Source organism: Gossypium hirsutum, chromosome A05 (genome assembly GCF_007990345.1).
Source record: "Gossypium hirsutum isolate 1008001.06 chromosome A05, Gossypium_hirsutum_v2.1, whole genome shotgun sequence".
NCBI lineage: Eukaryota > Viridiplantae > Streptophyta > Magnoliopsida > Malvales > Malvaceae > Gossypium > Gossypium hirsutum.
Window position 1 is genome coordinate 104,579,377 of NC_053428.1, and position 14,601 is coordinate 104,593,977.

The 14,601-nt window shown below is 34.3% G+C and overlaps 1 long non-coding RNA gene across 2 annotated transcripts; it reads left to right on the forward strand.

Annotated features, from left to right (window-relative positions):
* The first annotated feature begins 13,204 nt into the window (after positions 1–13,204).
* LOC121229643 (uncharacterized) lies at positions 13,205–14,079 on the forward strand. Of its 2 annotated transcripts, none has more exons than XR_005927496.1 (2): positions 13,205–13,706; positions 13,780–14,079. It is a non-coding gene; the product is annotated as an uncharacterized lncRNA (long non-coding RNA). The 2 variants fall into 2 exon arrangements; XR_005927497.1 differs by having other exon boundaries at positions 13,205–13,702.
* Positions 14,080–14,601: the final 522 nt, after the last annotated feature.

Consider the following 14,601-nt stretch of genomic DNA (forward strand, 5'->3'; position numbering starts at 1 on the left):
ACTCTCTCCAAAACTCTCAACATAGTATGGGACAATGCGTTGTCCCTAGCCGAGCCGCTTTGAGACCCAATGTCAGTAGTAGATGAAATCGGTGTCTCGCTCGTATCCATATTTAGCGTACTACCCAAAGAAGAAGACTCAGCTCAAGTCCTCCTATGACACCCACTGCGCCTACAAATACCACGATTGCGAGTTTCACTAGCGCTCATCATTTTTCAATTTTTATTTACATTAAGAAATTTTATGCATCAGTTTCAATGTTTATTAGCAAATGTTTTATGCTTCAGATATTTATCTGAAGTTTTAGAAATATATCAAAAGTCTTAGTTTCTAACTAAATCAGTATAGTTTCAGACAATTCTAGTTATAGTATCTCTAATTTTCAGAAATACTTATAAGACCGGCGCCGGAGACTCGATGTACCACATACTTTACTCATAAAGACAAACTTATTTGGAAACCGTTTTTTTTTTCAAATTCAATTTTGAACCCAAGATTTATAGCCCAATTTTGCAACCTGACTCTAATACACTAAATGTAACACCCTAAACCCAGCCTAGATGTTATGGCCGAATCAGAGAGTGTTACGAAGAAGGGATTTGAAACTATTATCACTCCGATAAAAATCTTGTATAGTTACTTGTTAAAAAAGGTTCGAGTTTTGCAAAAACATATTCACTTACATATTCATTAATGAAACATAATTTGTAGCAGAAATCTTAAAAGCTGTTATTATTTATAAAAAACCAGTTCATGTTTTAGAAAATATTTGTTTGCGTAAAATTGGGTTTTGTCGATCATTGCAATTTAGAAATCATAAATGCATCCAAATCTAAAACTTTAAAACAACAATCCAAAAGTCTGGAGAGTCCAAAATTTATAAAACTCTACACCATCTCTCGTCCATCCAACACAGCCAATTGGGGTCAAAACACGCCACCATCCCTACAACCACTTAATAGCTAGTGTCTAAACGACACACATTTCGGGTTACTTCCACTTAACTATAGCATCAATTCTGAGAATCGACTCTGATCCTTCTACAGTACCACATGACCTAGAAGGCAACTTCCTATAACCAAAAGTCGCACTTAGAACTACATACAATATTTCTGGATATTGAAGTAACAAATGTGTGAAGCTGATTAGAGAAACACAGTATCGAAAAAAACACACAAACGGTCCAAGAAATTGGAAACTCTCATAATCAAATACTCCTTCGCAAACTGAAAAGCATCACAGAAACTCGAATCGAAACCTAAGGCGATTGTACCATTAGTCCCTGACGACAATGAACCAGAGCACAATATTGGAAAAATAGATGCCCTTAAAACTGATTGACACATCGTCAACCCGAAACAATACTATCGATGCCAACTTCCAATGTCTAAGTCATCACATCTATCGATATTATTTCTTTATAAACAGACCAGTGCACCCATGGAGACACGTTCGATCAGATAACCCCCTATCAAGAATTTTTGAAGTTCGCCTTTAGCTCGGTCAACTCTTAGGTGCCATGCAGTAGGTGCGATGGATACTGAGCCATCCTAGTGATAAATCAATACCAAATTCCACCTCTTGATCCGAGTTACTTTGAAATTCCTCAGGAAAGACACTGAGAATCCATCACAGTGCGAATATCTCCCACAGAAAGTTTTGTGGAAACAGAATTGGATACATAAGCAAGATATGCCTCACACCCCTTCGGACTAACTTATCTACTATAAGAGTGGAGATTACATAGAGACGTAATCTCGATGCTCACCAACCATGGCCACCTCATCATTCTTACCCGTTCTCAGAGTAACTCTCTTAGTTGCACAATCTAGACTGACCCGATATTCACGAGTCAATCCATTCCCTAAACAAATCAAACTCATTAAGGGTAACCATTAAATCGACTGGAAATACCTTACCCTAGATCCTAGAGTATCTTTGTATACTCTATCAACCCGAACTGACTGACCTAAAGGACTATCAGAAAAAAAATCTCTAACAATATTTCAGCAGTTAAACCCAGATTTGTAGAAACAACTTAACAATATACGAGTGAGTAATCCAATATCAATGAGAGCATAGTATGGTAAAAATGAATAAGAAAGTACCTACAATGACATCACATCATACTATCTCGCGCGTCCGCCGCATAACTAGATCAGCTGACGACCTCATTGACCTATACCTCTACCGTGCTCTATGCCCCTTTCAGACCTATACCACCTCTACCAAACCACAACCTAGTGGTACAGAACCACTCTCGAAGGCTGAACAGAACCTGAACCCAGAGTTGGCACTTGATTAGCCAGTTTGCCGGTAACCCGATATCTATCGACCCGTAATAGAGGCATACCCTTAACTTCTCTAGCACTCACCCAGATGTTATTTCACAATCATCGAACTAAATCTCAGTTAATACAGCTAGTTTCTCAGCCTCAGGGTCCTATCAAGTCTCACCAGTTCCTTAGGTGCTATTTAGAACAGAGGAACCCAAATCCCTCTAATCTTACTTTGATCCCTCTCCCAGTCACGCGCTCACGCTCAGTGCGCTTTACTTCCTCTACTATCTTTCCTTTGTCAACCAAAACCATAAAAACCCACTTCCTCTAAGGAGCTATAAGAACCCACAGATAATCTCAATCCTTCCTCAAACCTACAAACTTGTCGTATTCAGACACTACCAATGCTCGTGCATACTTGCTCATTCGCAGAACATCGCTTCATATTGAGTCATAGATCGGTTGCCCTGAACTAAGCTCATAAACTTCATGATAAGCTCAACATAACTCACCCCCTCATACTTACCCTTAAAGGTGTTCTTGAAATAATCTCAGTTAACCTGTTTAGGTTGAACACATTGCTCAACTGTCCAGCCACCACTGATAGGCTTTCTTCCGGAGTAAAGATATCGTACCTTCAATTTTGAATGGGGTATAATCCAAATCAGTCATAATACGCTCAAAGCTTCAAGACAGTACAAAACAACGGTAGGAGTGATGCCTATGACACCTCTAAATAGTTTGGCCCCATTCGACTAGAGTAGTTCAGTAACTAAACATCGCCTTCTGATTCAGAATGGGTCCCTGCGACCCTCTCTAATGCTGAATCATGGCTGTGACAGTGAGTCGTCCCCAGCCGTCGAGTTTAGGACACCGTTTTAATAGTGGGAGTACCCACTGTCTCACTAGTCTCAGATCGGGCATACTATAGAGGATGACTTTGTTTGAGCTCCTCCTCGTCATCCTCGATGTCCATGAGTTTCTCACCCACAACTACCACACAAACTCATTTTAGTAATCTAGCTACAATGTCAAAGTGTACATATCAGTTCAGACATTCAACATGATAATTTCACCAGTTCACATTAAACGTTCAATAGATAACAGTTCAGGTAATGTAATCATTATAGCAAAACATAAATACTTACAGGTTGGCGTTGGAGGCTCAACCACTTACTAATATTCAGTTTTCAATTTAACTTAGATACTCAATTATCACCTAATTTCTTTTATCACATATTATGAGCCCATATATTATGAGCCATACACAGTCCAAGTGTTGTCTAACCTGGCTCTGATACCACTAAATGTAACACCCTAAGCTGGCCTAGATGTCAGATCAAGTCAAGTGAGTTACATCAACGATACTACGAACACCACATTTAAGACACAGTTAGAATGAACCATTTACTACATAACATCTAGCGTAGCAATAAACTAAATATAAAATCCTTCCAACCTTCATAATATCTTAGAACACTGAAATTCCTAAAATAGTATTTAGAAAAATAATAATAGCTTGACCGAGCTCCTGCGACGTTGACCCATCAAGTCTGAGAACCACTTGAAATTCAATCAATAATAGAGTGAGTTATAGACTCAGGCGACTAAAATTCGTGAAAAATGGGGTTTTGGTCACGAACCTGAAGATATTTTGAAGTAGAAACAACACAGAGAAATCCTGGAACTTACTTTAACCATCCACAAACAATTAACAACTACAACATGAATCAGCGTTCATTAACACTCAAGCAAATGTGTCGAAACCTTGACGTTGACTTTCGAAGACGAGTTCTTACTGACAATTCGACAATGCTAAATCGGCGCAACTCGCGTCATTTCCCTCCATACTCATGCCTAAGGAAATGAAACAACTAATATCAGAGAGTTTACGAAGAACAAATCAGACATTCCCATTGGCAATGCAACAGAAACTAACGAAACTCGTAGAAATTGAAGGATTCTAATAGAACTTACATAGAAATCTTCCAATAAGTTAAGGTTCTTACTATTTCGCTATTCATTGTAGAACACAATCAAGAAGAGGAATTGAAAAAACACAAAGAAAAGGAAAAAAAATAAATGAAAGAATGGGTGAATAGCATGTCAGGAAAGCCAAAGAATAAATGTTTAAGTTTTGTTTTATCCACCATCCAATTTCATAACAAGCAAAAAATTTCTCCTAACCCTACGATGGGGTTCAAACTCGGAATCAGACAAAATACAGATAAATGCTTAATTAGTGAACCAACAGGCTTGTTCTTAGCACAGATTACACAGAATTGCACTAAACTACTTATACATGGATAAATGTTGTTTTAAAAAAAATAAAACTTAACAATGCAACTCGAACTCTAGACCCTAAAACAAAAGCAGAGCAGAAAACCAGAGATATAAAAATCTAATTACTGGAAATTCTTACAATTAATTCTAAGATATCCTTGATCTATTGGGATAATATCTTCTTCATGACAAGTTAATCACTATCAAATAATGATTAATCGTCCACCACAAAGATAGATAACCCGTGGATATGTTTACTTTTCATCAATCATGCAATGCCAATGAGAGAATGTTATTACTCATGTTTTGGCTATGAATTCCACTATTATGAATGACTTACCATACTACATAAGGCATACACACAACACACCAGCTTTAATTCCTTATTATTTGAAATTAGGCTTTTACTTACATTAAAGTGTAGAAGTCACGCACACATAGTTCACCATCCACTCAAGATTTAGGTACATCACACTATGAATGTTACAAGTGAATAAATCCATAAACCGATTAAGGATCTATTTTTCTTGAGTCCTGTTGACCGCCTCCGGATGTATGAACGTCCAGAGTGTGAATACTAAAGTAAAAGATATATAAATAAGGCAGTATCTACAAGTATACTGGTCCAATTGTAATATATTACAATGAAATAGATGAGTACTCTGAGGATTGTACCCAAATGAGCTAGTGCTAGATCAGTTTTAACCTAAACACCAAAAGATCTAATTAGTACTAGAAATAAGTTAAGTATGAAATATGAATAAAATGAATTTATGGGATTTTTATAATAATAAAATATAATAAAGAAATAAATATCAAGAGATTGAAAATTGGAATTAATCAAAACTAGTTATGGTGATTAGCCGCTTCAGTAATCTTCATCAACTATCACTTCGAGTCCTTGTCAATCAACTAGCCATACACTAGCAGATCTTCTGTACGTCATTAGGATAACAAGTCAGCAAAGACTATTATCTCCGACCTCACGGTCCAGACTAGCTCGGGTGAAGGTGTTCACAGATAGGCTATACCAATGTTAGGTTAAATCCTACCTTGATGACTTCCTAGGTTATCAAGCCTAGGGTTTAAGTCTTCCTTCCCAAATAGTTGATCCGGTGCATAGCCCTACAAAACAGTTAATAGATTATACCTCCACTCACTAATTCTCATGGTTTAATAAACAATATAGAATCGATATAGTGAGTAAACATGTTAAATGAATCAAAAGTATAGATTTTAATAAAAAGTCTGATTTGTATTATGAATGGAAACGAATCCAAAAGTTTGCTTGTATCCAATAATAAGATCTCTCAAGGTAAAACAAAGAACAAAGTGAAAGTAAATCTAAAATCTAAGAAAAGAGAAAAACTAAATTGAAATTAAAAGATAAATTCTAAGCTAAGTAATTATGTGTTAATATGTGACAAATAAGCCTATTATAGGTTTCAGATGGTCATAGTCCTAACCTTAGGTTAGCTAACATTCTCAAGCTTTAAGTTTGATTGTGCAAACCAAAATGCCCTCAAGCTCGTGTTAATTCCCGTCCAGAGTTATGTCGCGACACATCAAGACCTGTGTCGTGACATAGAAATTATTTCACTCTTCTTAGAATGCCTTTAGGGATATGTCGCAACACCCTTAGGCTATGTCGTGACATCGAAGGCAATATCGAAATTTCTTCATTTTGTTCCCTATGTTGGACATCATACCCTTCGTGTTGAACATAGTGACCAGTATCGATTTAGCACACCTTCTAATGGTCTCCTACATGCTTACAAAGTTTATTAGCTCACCCTTGGGCTCATTCGTTCCTAAGGTCAATAAAAGACTCAATTTGCACATTTTATTGTCTTTAAGAAAACTTACCAAAACATAATTAAAACCTAATGATAATGCTTGTTTTCAGCTTAAAGTGCAAAAATTAGTTTAATTTGCTACATCGAATTAGACAGATCACTTGTCTGATGTACTAATCCTGTTATCACATCTATGTCTTATCTTTGGGAGTCATCTACTCCAATGCCCAAGACAAGACATCTCCCAATTGACTGATAGATGACATATTAGTCTTTAACAGTTGCTCATTTTCAATTAGACTAAGGACATGTTGGGTTTGTCTAACAATACAAGCTGTCTTTCTGTACTACGACCTGACCACGTAGTATTGCTTAGTATTAGTAAACATAGACCACAATTAGCAACACTTGCTTCCATTTACTTGTATGTAAAAGCCATGTGAGTAAATAATACAAAGTATGTTATATAATAAATGAATTTATTTATTAATCAATCTGCCCAAAAAAATTACAAGTGTATAGTGACGAAATTACACTTAGAGCACCAGATCCAACAAGAACTACCCCACAGAGAGCCTAGTTGAGAAATTGCCGAGGCATCGAGAAAGTTCCTAAGTAAACCAAAACAATTTGATTTGAGGATGTAATGAGGGCGTTGCAAAAACTAATGGGGAGAATGTCACGAGCTGTAGATCAAAGCCTGTGACTAATGCATAAAAAGCATCCCATGAAGGTCAATTGATCTAATGGGGCTTATTCGACCCGCTTGAACTGGACTGATTCGTGGAACATATGGAGAAACCATTTACTTGAAGCCTTGGTGGCTTAGTGAAACACTTAAGGGAAATAGGGCTACCTTGGTAAATATGGAAAGTAATATTAGAATATGTGTAATATTATAAGATTTAATTTTGTAATCTTAGAGGATTGTGTAAATCTTTAAGAATCTCAATTGTTGGTCTTGATTGTTGATGTAAATTAAACTGTGTCATTGGATCTAGGGGTGCTTAACTATAAATAAAGGTATTCCCCCTCATTTTGATCATCTCATTCTTTACTTCATTCTTGAATAATAGAATACTTGAGAGCATTTACTCAAATACCTTGCGAGCTTTGCTTTCTTATGGCTTTTTTTCTTCTTTGTTCTTTTTTCTTGAGTTGCTTCCACTTTATTTTTGATGTATTGGACAATTTTTATCGAGAATGCTCACTTTACGAGAGTTAGACTGACTTAGGTGAATTTGAACCAAAGAAATCTCGTCAGGCTGAATGGACAGTGAGACTAAAGTTCTAACCCCGTAATACTAGAGGGTGTTTTACTTGGAATCGAACCTTATATCTTGGTATAGTAAGAAACAAGCATCCATTTCTTTATCTACCATAGAAGCAAAGTACATTGTTGTAGGGAGTTCCATTCGACTTCTTGGATGAAGAAAATGATGGAATATGTTAGAGTGACTTTACCAATGACCACTACCTATTGTGACAATTTGATTTGCCATGAAATACACTATCATTTACATCCTTTTACACATAACTTAGCTTGTTTAATAGTTAAATCAAAGCATTTAATTATATTTAGGTTTTCATGCTTAAAGTAGTAATTTATACTTTTAGTAATTTTTATTAAATTTTATATATCTAAATAAGGTTACATGGTTTTACAGGACAACTAGGGAGCTAAAGATGTATATTTGAGCCAAAACTGATATCTATGTCTGACACTAGGATATCGATGTCTTAACATCGAAGATAGAAGTTAAAAATAACTTCTAGAGTAAAATTGCCCTCGATGTCACAACACGGCCCTTCGATGTCGTGACATACCCCTTGTGTTTGGTTGCAACATTGTATGCATGTGTTGCAACCAAGCCCCTGTGCAACACAAAATCTCCTGCATGTTTAATTACGTTGCAAATTAAGAATATCTGTCCTAGTCGAACTCTAAGGACTTCAAGAGTATTTTAGGCACTTTAATATTTCGAGTTTAGCCTATATAAAGGCCATTGTAATCAATTCAAAGACTAATTTGGAGAGAGACAGAAAATATACTTAGGATTTTTATTTCATTCTTAGTTTCTACTTAGGCTATTTATGTTCTTGTAATTAAAAGATCCTATTCCAAAGTGAGACTCTTGTAAATGGAAATTGTTCTAGAGCCACACTTTCATCGATAAATCCATGAGCATTTCTTTTCCTTTATTCTATTCTTATATCTCTTTCTTTAACATTGTTTAATTGAATGTTGTGTAAAGATTGAACCAATTTATACTTTATACATATCTCACATGTTTCAACTGCTCTAATCTTATTAATTGATTGAAGGATAGAGTTTCTTAACAGGTCAGCTGTTTGAGAGAGGAAGAACTTAAACCCTAGGCTTGACAACCCTAGGAATTCATTTAGGTGGGAATTAACCCAAAATTGGTATGGCCTATCCGTGAACACCTTAACCCTGAACCAGTCTGGACTATGAGGTTAGAAGATAAATAGTTCTTGCTGATCGTTATTTTAGTGGAAAATTAGAAGATCCTACTAGGATAGTGACTAGTTGATTGATTAGAAACTTACATTAATAATTAATTAGGTAAAACAATTGCATCTAGGCTAAAGGAACTCGTGTATTCGAAACAAGAGATAGAAGAAGCTAATACATGAACTTAGGAGTAGATTTAGGTTTAATTCAATTTATTTATTTTATTATTAATATCATCTTACTTCCATAGTAACATTACTAATTCGTGACTCAAGTAGATTAGTAATTATTTTTGATAATTAGTTTGATAACAATTCTCCAAAGTGCAATCCCTTTAGGTACATTCCTCGGAGTACTTACCTACTTCATTGTAACTATATTACAACTTGACTCGTATACTTGCAGACACTGCCTCATTTATATATCTTTTGTTTCAATATTCACACTTTGGACGTTAGTACGTCCGAAGGCGGTTGCAATTCAATTGTCATAATTTCAAAGAAACCAATGATGCACTCAAGAAAAAAACACATTATGTTAGACATAATTCATTAGAGAATGGTGGAAAATGACATGTGGAGCTAAGGTATGTGCCACAGAAAATCAACTAGCTGGTCTATTCATTAAAGCTTTAGATTCAACTAGATTTGAAGCCTTAAGAAGTGTTGTTGACTATGTCGAGTCTAATACTTGGTATGAGTAATGTTGGCATCCAAATGCTTATCTTGATGCCATTTGATTATTTTTTGTTACTAAATAATTTGGTAAATTTTGACATCAAAAATTTTATTTTTGAAGGTAAATTTTCATGATTTTTATCTTCGTATCTTGCAAGGAAAGGCAATAAATGCAGTATTGATCTTTTTAGGGTTTAAATACCTATGTTGAGTTGTAACTAATTTTACATCTACTTACTAACCCTTCTAAAATTCTATGAGTTGTAAAAAGTGTTTCTTATTTCTACTCACCAAGCAAGGTTTGTCTGTTTGAAAAATGGCTTGCATTAAGTTTACACATCAAGATTAATTTGAGCAATCTCAGGAAGAAAGAAAATTAATTGACGAAGGTTTTTAAAGTTTTGAAAGCCCTACTAATGTGAATCAATAAATAGAAACTACCGATGAAACTATCACAATGACAAACCCAATGGTCATTCCATCTATCACTACTCATTGGGGTATCAATCAAGGGGCTTGTACTATTTTTGTACCATATCCTCTATTTGATAAGTCTGATCCATCTAAAGACAAAGATGGGAATATGAAAGGAATGAAAAAAGGAGAAGTTACATCTAGGCAATGGATATAGAAGCGATTGAAGTACAACTATTTTCTGAGAAGTAGAAACAATGATAGAGATCGATCAATTTTTGGATAACCCACCATTGCCAAAACATACTCTAATGCTACAAGACAAGTTGGAAGCTTTGATTAATGATAAGTGCTAAAAGTAACATGTTTTAACCTCATTTTTAATGCATTTTTAGGTGATTATTCGATTTAATTATGAATTTCATGCTCCTAATCCTTTAAATTAATGTTTGATGCTTAATAGAGCACTTGGGAGCAAAATGAGCGAAAATTAGAAAATCGAAGCAAGCTATAGGATCCACACGGGCTGACCTATTCCATACAATTTGGCCACACGGACGCGTGGTAGGCCATGTTGTTTCATGAAATTACACACCAAACAACGAAAAATCGAGATTTTTAGGTTTTTCGCGCATTCTAATACATATATATGAAAAAAATAAGAAATTAAGAGGGAGTCGTCATAGGATATTCAAGAAAACAACTCGAAAAATGCCATTGAAGCCTATTATGAAGTAGATTTTCATCAAGATTGATGATTCTCATTTTATTTCTTAGGAGATTATCATGAGTTTCTTTATTTCTTTCGGTTGTACTGTCTCTTGGATGTTTTTACTTTCAAACATGAACTAATTTTCTAAATACCTAGGGAGATGAACCCTATGATGGATTCTATCGTTTGATTTTATTTTACGAAATAAATACTTAGTTTGTTGTTCTTAATTATGTGGTGCTTAATTTTTTGTTTAATATTTCTAGACTATTGACTCATGTTTGATGCGCTTAAATCAGTGGTTGAATAGAATCTATTTAAGAGTAGGCATTGTTTAATTAAGTAGAGTTGCATGCAATCCTAGAAATAGGACAATATAAATCTACCAGATTAGATTCAAATCTAATAATGGAATTCATAGCACAAGTTAATGTGATAATATGGGTTTTAACTAGAAAGAAATTTCAATTAATCAACCTAGAGTCAGTTGCTTTTATGCTCGAAAGAGATATTGCGTAATTTAGATTGATAGTGACAGATGAAATGTAGGTGAATTATTTCCTGGGTATTGTTTCGCTACTTAGTTGTTAATCGATTATTTTCTGATTTGTTATTTGGGGTATCGTTAGTAATTAATTTAGTTAGATTTAGCTTTTAATCAATTACTAGAATTATTCTGTTAAATAATAGAAATACGATAATTACTAGTACTTTAAGTCTTCGTGGGAACGATATCTTTGCTTACCGTAGTTATACTATTAATTGATAGATGCGCTTGCCTTATTCAAATTTTTAGTTAATTCACAACGCATCAATTAATGTCATTACCTATCAGGGTAATATTAAACCTACTCTTGATGCTTCCATTCATATTTTATAGTTAATGTTGTTACAGTTGAAACAACTATGTCTGAGAGTCCTGATCATGATGTATGTGAATTTTTAACTAACATTATTGAATCAACTTTTGATTTCTCTAACAACCCTAGTTTTGAGCCAATTGTTGGTGGTTTTTCGTTCCTAAAATAAATGAAGAAGATCTTATGATAACAATAGTGACCACTACTAATGCCATTAATCTTGTGGTGGGTAGGAGTACTCGTTCCTTTGTAACCAAGGAAATTGAATAGCAACAGACCACTTTGAAGGGGTCTCAAAGCAAAGCTTCACAAAAGCCTAATAAAAGTAATGCATCAGTTATTCTACTAGCCTCTAAGAGAGTATGAACAAAGTGGGAAACTGACTCAGATTCCTCTACCACCAAATTTGATAAAAGCTAGGATGAGAATGACCCACTAAAAAGGTTGTTTTTGGTGGAATGCTTAAAACAAAAGTGCTCAATATTCCTCTCACTTCTAATCAAGCAAAGGAACAAATGATTAAAGGAAGCTAAGGTAACATCAGTGCTTGATGAAGCCATTGCTAAAGTAAGAGAGGAAGAAGTTGTTCTTCTAAAAGATGAAACAACAATCTTTCCTTACTCTTTCTTCCACCAACAGAAACTTAGCCTTCGCTAAAAAGTGCTTTAGTGAAGAACAAAATATAGATGAAAAAAGTTTTACAGATCATGGAATTGATATTTTTTTTAAAAAAAATGGCCTTGTGGGAACTATATATCTATTTTGTTAAGCCTTATATACTTTAGATTGTGTTGGAGTTTTATGCAAATCTCTTGAGGAGTTTTAATTATCCTTAGAGCAAGTTGTATCTTAAGTTTTTTCTGAGGACAAATAGTATTCATTTTGCCTTAAAAGAGATTAGAAAAATCTTCTATTTCCATCATGTTTTTGATGTGGATCTAGCTAATCAAAGGTGAAATTCATGCCTCGCCTTTGCATACAACATATGTCACACTATTTGGAATAACAACTAGAAATTGGATTCCAAATAGTCAAAGGCATATTCTTACAAAGAAAATGGCTATTCTATTGAGGAATATTGCTGATATGATTTAATTCAATCGAGGGGAGATTATATTCCAAGAAATGGCTCAAATCATGATGGCTCAGTAGATCAAGGATCATACAATAGATTCAAGAATGATTTTTAGTCTAGATCCCATCCTTGATATCCTAAATTATTTGTTGTATGAGCTTAAAAAGTAGTAAATTATCTCTCTAAATAAGGCCCTACAAACATAAGAAAATTAAATCACGAAAACAATTTCCTCGTGTTCATCTTTATTTATCACAGTTACACTCCTACTGCCCACTACCTATGTCATTATTCGTGGCGTTGCTCCTCCATTCTTACAATATCACTTCAAATTCTTTCAATTGGAAATTTAGAAAAAAAAAATTGCCAAATACGGCACTTGATAATGACTCCCACATCTTAGTCATAAATTGTGTGCTCGTGATAAAACAAAACTCATAAAAGGATTGTAGTTTGTGTGGCTGTTTTCCTTGGTATCAAAATTTTTAAAATTTTAGTATTTTTACACTTAAAAATAGTAATAAAAAATAATTTTATAAAGAAATAAATTAAAATTCAATATATAATATATATTTTCTCTTGACCTTCGAGATAAAAATTTTGACTCGACCTTGGATTTCGTTCTACAAAAATGGGGACCTCAAAGCTTAAGGCTGGTAGTATATATAATTACACTTGGGTTTAGATGTCGATTGCAAGAAGTGCACGTTTAAAGTCATTTACTACGATTGAGATATGAGTATGAAAAATAGGGTTAACGCAGTTCCTTTTGGTATATATAAAGGGTTTAGGTAACAAAGGAGGACAGCTGAGCAAACACCATACTTGGTCGAGTGAAGCAAAAATGATTGTTGAATTTTTGTCGTCCATGCGCGACACGCACTGCATTTATGTTTATCAAAGCTTTGCATGTGTGTTTCGCGCATGAACGACGTAAATTAACAAGTCATTAAATTAAATTTATGATATATATATATGGTGTTTATTTGGGTTTATGAATATGTAATAGTTACTGATTTATTGATTACATGTTTTGTTTGCTAGACAAGATCCATCGTGGTTCAAAAGGGGCCGCTCCACCAGAAATTGTAGCTGCGGGAAGAAGGGGTGCCCTGCTGCCTGCATTGCTTGTAGGTACAACTTTTTTTTTGAAATATTGGTTTCCAACATTTTGTTGAAGATACTGAGCTTACACGAAACACTTCAGCGGGTAGACATTGAAGAATGTGATCCCCAGAAGAGATGGGCGGGCGAGGAAGTTGCTTAATATGGTATTTGGTAGGTATAATTGTTTCTCTTTGATCGCCGGTGGCGTTAGGATATCCGGTTGGGTAATTTTGTATTTTGCAACTTTGAAGAATTTAAAATGTGCCATGATTGATGTCGAAATGATGAAAATGATATTTTTGTTCTTTTTTTGGTGGAACATGAGAATTATCTACTTATTATGTCAATGTGCTACGGCTCATCTTTTCCATATGTTTATGCTTATTATTATTCTTTTTCATTTTTTACTGTATTTTATTTTATTTGTTTTTCTGATTAAAAAAACCTTAAAAGTTCAAATTAGTTTATTGTGTTTTCGGTGAATTTAGTTTCTTTATTATTATTATTATTATTTTATTTCTCTAATCAACTTTTTTTTTTCACATTTTTTGTACACTTCAACAAATATTTTTTTGTCTTTCTAAGAATGTGCAATGAATTCGTTTAATTATACAAAAATTATTAATGTGCATCTGTCACATCATCACATATCAAAATTGACAATGAATATTTTAGATTAGAAAAAATAAAAAGTTGAAGAATCTTTTACAAAATTGGACCAAAAATAAAAATCCAAGGATGTCATATGGTTTTGATGTTCCACTTGGGAAGATGATGAGGCAGTGCATTCCATGGAAAAGACGTTTTTGTATTAATATTCTTGGAAATTTATGTACCAATTCTCACATTTGTGGCAATTTCATAAACATTACTTGGCTCCAGTCCAGTTTGCTGATTTGAGAGTGTCCCTATCTGTCTTATT